The 8,005-nt window shown below is 45.0% G+C and overlaps 1 pseudogene; it reads right to left on the reverse strand.

Annotated features, from left to right (window-relative positions):
• Positions 1–5,101, reverse strand: part of LOC123019449 — a 9,650-nt pseudogene extending 4,549 nt beyond the window's left edge.
• Between the last annotated feature and the right edge of the window lie 2,904 nt (positions 5,102–8,005).

Here is an 8,005-nt window from a genome sequence, read left to right on the forward strand (position 1 = left end):
CCGGCTCAGTTTAAAGTCTTCCGGACGAAGCTCGCTAGAGCATCTCCAAAGGACCTTTTCCCCATCCTCGTGAAGTGTAACCCGTCCCTTGCCAGAAGTCCATTGGCAAGAAAACGAATGCCATGGTCGAGGAACCCAAAGCATTTATTATTTATTTATTTAAAACATTTTTATGCTGCCCCCATCACAACAAAGCCTCGGGGCGGCTCATAACACTAACAAAATTATACAATAAAAATATTAAAACCCGGTGCATCTCGGCTTAAAAAATTTAAAATCCTACAAATAACCAATAAATTAACACTTAAAATTAGCTTTAAATAAAAAGGTCTTAGCCTGGTGCCAAAAAACAAATAACGACGGCGCCAGGCGGACCTCTCTGGGGAGCGCATTCCATAGGTGGGGCGCCACCACAGAGAAGGCCCTCCTCCGGGTACTCACCCTCCTAAGATCATTCACAGAGGGTTCCCGGAGAAGGGCATCTGTTGCTGATCTCAAGGGGCGGGAGGGCATATATAGACGCAAGCGTTCCTTTAGATACCCAGGACCCAAGCCGTTGAGGGCTTTATAGGTCATAACCAACACCTTGAATTGGGCCCGGACTTCAATTGGGAGCCAGTGGAGCTGACGGAGAACTGGGGTTATATGAGAACAATGCCCAGTCCCCGTCAACAGCCTGGCAGCTCTATTCTGCACCAACTAAAGTATCCAGACCGTCTTCAAGGGTAGCCCCACGTAGAGCGCGTTGCAGAAATCTAATCGGGAAGTTACCAATGCGTGTGTCACTGTTGCCAGGCAGTCGTTCACCTCGGAGGTCCTCCTGTCCCTTCCTGGCCCAAATCCCTGGACAGGTAAGATTGAAGAGAAGTCCACTTGGGCCTTCAGCTGCCTGAGTTTCTTCCCCAAGGCCTCAAAGTCCCTGGTGGTCCCAACCACACCCTGCCTGGCCACATTGTTTGTTCCCACATGGATCACCAGGAGAGGCTGGTGACCCCCAGAGCGAACAAGACGCTCCACTCTGTCCTTCACATGCCGGATGCGTGCATCCGGCAGGCAGCAAACCTCCCTTGTCTCCAGGTTGGGGCGGCACACCGCCGCCTCAGTGCCCCTCAGAGGGAGTCCCCAACAACAATCACCCACCACCACACCTTCCCGGTGCTGGTGGGCTGCCGTGCCCTGGCCCTCGCCTCTCCTGCAGCGGCCCCCTTGCCGCCTGATGTCCCAGGCTGGGGGTTCTGCTGGTCCCCCGAGGCCTCATCAGCCCCAGCCTCCCCAAGTGGAGAGAACCTGTTTCCCAGTTCCAGATTGGTGCCAGGAGTGACATACCTCCATGTCTCCGCAGCTGCTCCTCCCGTGGCCTCTCCCTCAACCCTCTGTCCAGAGGCGGGCTGCTCCGCGTGGGGGGGGGGGCTGGAGAGCCCTCTCAGCCCTCAGGCACCTCACCTCCTCTTCTAGCAGGGTCACCAACTTGCACCGAGGGCAAGTGTATCCCTGCCTCTCCTGGGGGAGAAGGGCGAACATGTCGCAGCTATCGCAGCAGACAGCAACACCTGTGACTCCCGCCAAGGTCATCTCCTGATCTGCCGTCGGTATCCCTTCCAAGACCTTACGTCTGTCCTGCAGTTCCTCTCACTCGCCCAGTTCTCCCAGACAAAAACCCACTCACACACACACACAACGATAAAATAAACTTAAATTTAAATTGGAAGAAAAATAAAACAAAGTACAGCACAAACAAAACAAGCAAACCTCTGTGTCTCAGGGAAGGGAGTCTCTGGACAGCCTGGGCCGCAGCTAAGGGATGCAGACAAAGGATGACGCCCTTCCTCTCTGCTGCTCCGGGCCCTCTGCTCCCTTGCCCAGCTCCTACCTTGCCTTCGCCAGTCCCCTGGCCACTCAGCACTCGCTCCCAGCCTATGCCTCTGCTGCTCTGCCAAGAGGCCAGAGCCAAAAGGGCTTGCAGTGGCTGAGCGCGGCCTTATCAGACCCTCAGGCCGGTGGCCCTGACTGTAAGTGGGAAGGGCCTGAGGGCCATCAGGTGCAACCCCCTGCTCAGTGCAGGCCTCCAAGTTAATCTCTTCTTCTCAGTTGTCCATCCAGCTGCATCCTGAATGCTTCCAGTGAGCGAGAGCCCACCAGCTCCCTAGGTCATGTGCTCCCTTGTCCTACTGCTCTACCAGTCAGGAAGTTCTTCCTCATGTTCAGCTGGAACCTCTCTTCCTATCGCTTGAGCCCATGGACAACATTCCTCCTGGCCTTCACCATCCCCCGGAGTCCACTTAAGCTCACACTGACTGCTTCAGTGACTCCATCTAGCCACCTCACTCTCTGCCATTCCCTTCTTCTTTTGCCGTCAATTGTTTCCAGCATTAGACTCTTCTCCAGTGAGTCCTTCCTTCTCATTAGGTGGCCAAAGTTTTTGAGTTTCATCTTCAGTATCTGGCCTTCTAAAAAGCAGTCAGGGTTGATCTCCTTGAAGACTGACTGGTTTGATCTCCTTGCAGTCCAAGGGACTCGCAGGAGTCTTCTCCAGCACCACAATTAAAAGGCCTCAATTCTTCGGCACTCAGCCTTCCTTATGGTCCAACTTTCACAGCCATACATTGCAACTGGGAAAACCATAGTCTAGACTATTCGCACTTTTGTTGGCAGGGTGATGTCTCTGCTTGTTAGTATGCTGCCTAGATTTGCCATAGCTTTCCTCCCCAGGAGCAAGCATCTTTTAATTTCTTGGCTACAGCCTCCATCTGCGGTGATCTTGGAGCCCAGGAAAATAAAATCTGTCACTACCTCCATTTCTTCCCCATCTATTTGCAAGGAAGTGAGAGGACCGGATACCATGATCTTACACAGGTATTTCCTCCCTAATAGTATTAGCCCCCAGCAGCTTCTCAGTCTAGCTAAGAATGCCATCTTCTTAAGGCAACAACAAGGCTAAACAGCAACCTGGCTGGGAATCCTGCTGCTTTGTGAGAAAGAGGTGTAGATTTGATTTTATAACACAAAGGTACATATAAGCAATGTTGTTCTACCAGGACTTACCTGAAATTTCGCAACAGCTGCAGGCAGGGGAAATGGCAGGCGGGTGTGGTTGTAAAAGTGGAAATACTCTGATCCCTTTTTTAAACAAGTGTTCTTCTCCCCCTTCCTCCACCGACTGAACATTCCCAGGCATTGTAATTACTGCTGTCCCATGACTGTATTGGACTGCAGTCATCCTTCTTCATTTTTATCTCGATTCTATTTCCTATATTTGAAGTGCTCCTTCAGAACTATTGCTTTAGTGACACAGAATGTGTCCCCTCAACCCACTTTGTATGCAGGTATTTTGACTGATGTAAGTATCTTTGAAAAGAATAAGTACATTATTTGTAGATCTTTGGATCTCATTATGATTCTCAAGATCTTCCCATGATCTCTTATGGCCAATCAGAGTGACACAGGGCATTTCAATGGCCAGTCCTGTCCTTCCTTTTAGTACCTCCTTCCAGCCCCTCCAGACTGCAATCTTTGAAATGTTTACTTATTTATTTAGAATTTTTGTTCATGAAGGGGTGGCACAAAGTTACAAATTAAGGGAAGTCTACTAGCTAAAAAGAAGCCATCTAGCTATAGAAAACTGAGCCTTTGTGGACTGTGAAAGGAAGATGCTGCCTTTAATTCCAATTTGTGTGGGACTCTTAGCCTTTTTCTTGGCCTGGTATTTCCTGAATCTCCAATGGGCCAGACAAAAATTCCCTGCTGGACCAACACCACTTCCTATCATTGGCAACCTGTGGATGCTTGGCTTTTGTCTCCACCATTAGATTTTGATAAAGGTTAGTAGTCTCCCAGGAATCTGTCTGCTGGAAACAGCCTGTTTTGTTGTTCTGTCTCCATATTGCTTTTGGTAACATAGCAGGTTGATTAAACATTGTCAGAAGGATTTTCCAGGCAAGGTGCTACTCATGTTGTAAAGCAAGGTATTTATGATTCTGGGTGAAGAGTGGAATTCCTAGAAAGAGAGTGTGCCATGCATTCACTCCACCTGATCAGAACACTGTCCTGGACAGGATATTTTGGAGGGCTTTCATTCATAGGTTTGCCATAAGTTTGAAGGGACTTGACAGAATATAACACACAATCCTAGGAGAACAGATATGGGATTTTAAGAGCAGATATATACCAGATTTGCATTTTTATTATTTTTTCCTTAATGTTTTCTGCTTCACATGATGAGAATAGTTTTTGCTCCTTTCCTCACTTTGATCATTGATAGAAGTGTTCTGTTGCCCTCTAGTGATGCTTTCTGGAAGATACACAAGACTAAGCTTACAAAATATAGCTGTTTTTAGAACATTATCCTAGCAGGTTTTATTTGAAATATTGAAATGAAATACAGTTGCCTTTTTTCAGAAAGGTATTACAGACTATGGACGTAGCATGGACCCTTGTTGACAATTCATTGTATTTGCTGGTATGCTTGCTTCCTTGTAATGCTTGTTTTAACCGTAGGTGAGAGGTGCAAATCAACTTCTAAACAAAGGGAGGAGCTCTTTTAACACAAGATATCTGTCTTTTCTCCTTCATATGCATTTGGCTATTTATGCAAGCTTGTTCTATCTTAAAGCACTGTGATAAGCTGTTAAAGATGGTGGCGGGATTTAGAGAACACGTGAACCCATTCTCAAGTTTTGAATATGGATTAGAAACAGATTCATAGAACAGAAGAGTTGGGAGGGGCATATAAAGCCAGTGGGTCCCACCCCTTGCTTAGTGCAAGACTCCAGGTTAAAGCAAGTTAAAGTCAAATGCATGTTACTATTGAAATATGGGTTACCATTTTGTCTAAAGCTAGCCAGGTAAGCAAACTATAGCTCACAAACCAACAACAAATCACAGGTTCTTGAGCAACTAGGCTCAGGCAACATTTCATAACATTTCAAGAACAATCCACAATTCAGCGGCAACCCATACGGAATGTTTGGGTGTGGGTTATCATTGTTTCCTGAATCCTGTCAATGCCTCATGGCAGCTCTTTGAAAAAGCTAAATAGATTTCTAGCTTATCTTATGCAACAGACAGTTGGCTTGCCTTGCTGGCTGATGTTTTTCTCATACATCTTCCTAGGTTCAATTAGCCTTCCAAAACAAAACATGCCACTCAACACACAGGATTTATCTGGTCACCCTTTTACCTGCTTTTAACTTTTCCCAGTTTCAGTTTTCCCCCTGATATTTCTTGGACTTCCCCATTCAGGAGAAGTAGTGAAGACAGAAAAAATGTCACCATTGTTTAGTTTTCCATATCTGTTGGCATATTTCTCTTAGGATTTGGTCCAATTCAGTCCCTGCAGCTTGGAATAGTTCCATTGGTACTCTGTCTACTCCGGGTGTTATATTCCTTCCAAGTGCTTTCAGAACAGCTTTCACTTGACATTTCAATATTTCAGGCTTTTCCTCATAGGATTCCACTTCAAAGAAGTTGGTCCTCCTTTCATCTCTTCTGCATTGTTCCTCTGTATATTTATTCTTTTTTATTTCTTCCTGGTCAGATAATATGTTCTCCTGGTCAGATAATATGTTCTCTCTCTCTTTTAGTGTTCCTAATCTAGGATTGAATTTCCCTTTATTTCTTGGATTTTCTGGAAGAGCTTGTTCTTTCTCTTTTTCCTTCTCTTCTAATTCTTTGCACTGGTCATTGTAATATTTCTCTTTGTCTCTACATGATCATCATTGAAAAGTTGCATTCAGGTTTCTGGGCCTATTTCTGTCACCTTTTGCTTCTGCTTCCAGCCTGTCCTTAGCAATTGTGTTTCTTCTCTCATCCATCTAGGCATTTTCTTCCATTTTATAACAGGAATTGTCTTTTGGCATTCTTTCTTAAGAGTATGTCCAGTTTCTGTCTGCAGTTCTTTCTGTTCAATCAAGCTCAGTAATTAAAATCTATGGGTTTAATATATTTATTAATTGGGTCATCAGGAATGGACCCAAGCATACAATCCCCTGAAGGATGTATTTATGATAAAAGATTGTTGGCATCACAAAAGTCTATGAGTTGTTCTCCTGCTTCCCTTCTAAACCCTTGGGCAAATCCACCCACAACATCCAATTCTGCTTTGTTTTTCCCTTTTATGTCCAGTCACCTATGATGATCAGCATTTCTTGTTTTAATGGGCTATCAATTTTCTGCCCAGAGGTTTGGGGTTTTTTTTAATTTCTTCTTTTAAACACTTATCATTAGAATGCAGAACAGAATGGTGGCTATGTTGAATAGTTATCCACAAATTCGGATTGCTATTTGGTTGGACTTTGCATTGTGTCCACTTACTGTGCTGTGCTGCATCTTGCCTCAGTATTAGAGCTACACCATTTCTTCTGAGTTGGCCATTTCCAGAGGCAATGTCCCACTCCAGTGCACTTTAGTTTTCCCACTCCAAGTACTGTGAGGTTTGGCCATTCCATTTCTTGCTTTTTCGGTTTCCAATTTGCCTTGATTCACACTTCTCACATTTCACTTTCCAATTGTATGTGTTGTACAGCATCGGACTGTCCTTTCACCTCTGGGCATGCCAGCTACTAGACATCCTTTTGGCTTCATTCTAGTTGTGTCATTAGCACTTATCTGCTGCTCTTCCCCAGTAGCTGGTTGGTGCCTTCCAACCTGGGTGCCTCATCTTCTAGCACTATCTCTTTAGGATTGGTTCTTCATAGGGTTGTTGAGGGAAGATGATTCAGAACTGGTTTAGCATTGCTATCTTCAGTGCAGCACTAACCAGAGTTAGCTTATGGTCACTGCTGTTTGCAAAAGATTCTTTGCCACTGTCACCTTCAACTTCCACTGCTGCCTAGCAGTTGCTCTTCAGAGATTTCTCTTCCTCTCAGAAGATCTCCTCTCTTTTGCTGATGAGGCCATTACTCCTGAAGAGGGAGGATGCATCTTAGTCTGGAATCTCAGCTTTGACCACTTGCTAGGAGATGAACCCAGTGGGAGAGCCTGGCCTCTTGGCTTCCCTCACACTCTCAAACCTCCATCACATTAAGGTGTCTTTTTGGGGATCGGGGATGTAAAAAGCCCATCCCCAAATAAAACAATGCTTGTAGTTTTGATATAATTATTTCAAAAGATATGCTTTAGAAGGGCTACAATTGGTTCACTCAGTGGTCTATTCAGAATGGATACCACTTCTCACAGATGTTTTCTTTTTTAGGAGCATTACCAAATGTTAACAACGCTTAATGGTGGGATGTTAATTGAAGCCCTGGAGGAAGGAAAAAAGTTTCTTAAAACATATTGGGCCGAATACCTCATGCACCTGAGAACATTTCTGCCCTTGTTTGGGGTCTTTCCATCTTCCTATTTTTTTCACTTTCTAACAGTTTTATGTCAACTGTTTAACAGGTCTTGTAACTTAAGTTTTGCAAGCCATTGCAGCTTTTTAAATTTGGTTTTTACATTCTGTGCTGTATTTTATGATGTTTAGATATGTATCTTGTATTATTTATTTTATTTATTTATAACATTTTTATGCCGCACCCATCACAGAAGCCTCGGGGCGGCTTACAAAGAGAGTCTGTTCTATTCTATTCCATTGTTGTAAACCACCCAGAGAGCTTTGCATACTGGGCAGCATAGAAATATTGATAATCATCATAATCATCACCATGATGAGTCCAGATAGCATAAAAGCCTCCAGCCCCTGCTGTCTGTTCCTTTCACACACCTGGTTCTGAGATACATACTGCTCTTATAAATGGAGACTCCATTTGCCCATGACAGCTAATGAGTCCGCCAATGGCTTCACTGCCTTGGGGGGCCTCCTGCCCTGAAGGGTGGCCAGGAAATATTTTTAGTAAGTAAGATGAGTGTGAGTATCACCACATCTTGTGGTAGCAAATGCCGTAAGTTAATGGCTTGATAGGTAAAACCATGCCAAGAGGAGGGGGAGGAGGAGGAAATCTCACAGGGGATTAAAAATATAAGATTGTCTGGTACTCAAAGAACAGTGAGCGAGCCTTCTGAGGGG

Source organism: Varanus komodoensis, unplaced genomic scaffold (genome assembly GCF_004798865.1).
Source record: "Varanus komodoensis strain SLA01 unplaced genomic scaffold, ASM479886v1 scaffold125, whole genome shotgun sequence".
NCBI classification, from domain to species: domain Eukaryota; kingdom Metazoa; phylum Chordata; class Lepidosauria; order Squamata; family Varanidae; genus Varanus; species Varanus komodoensis.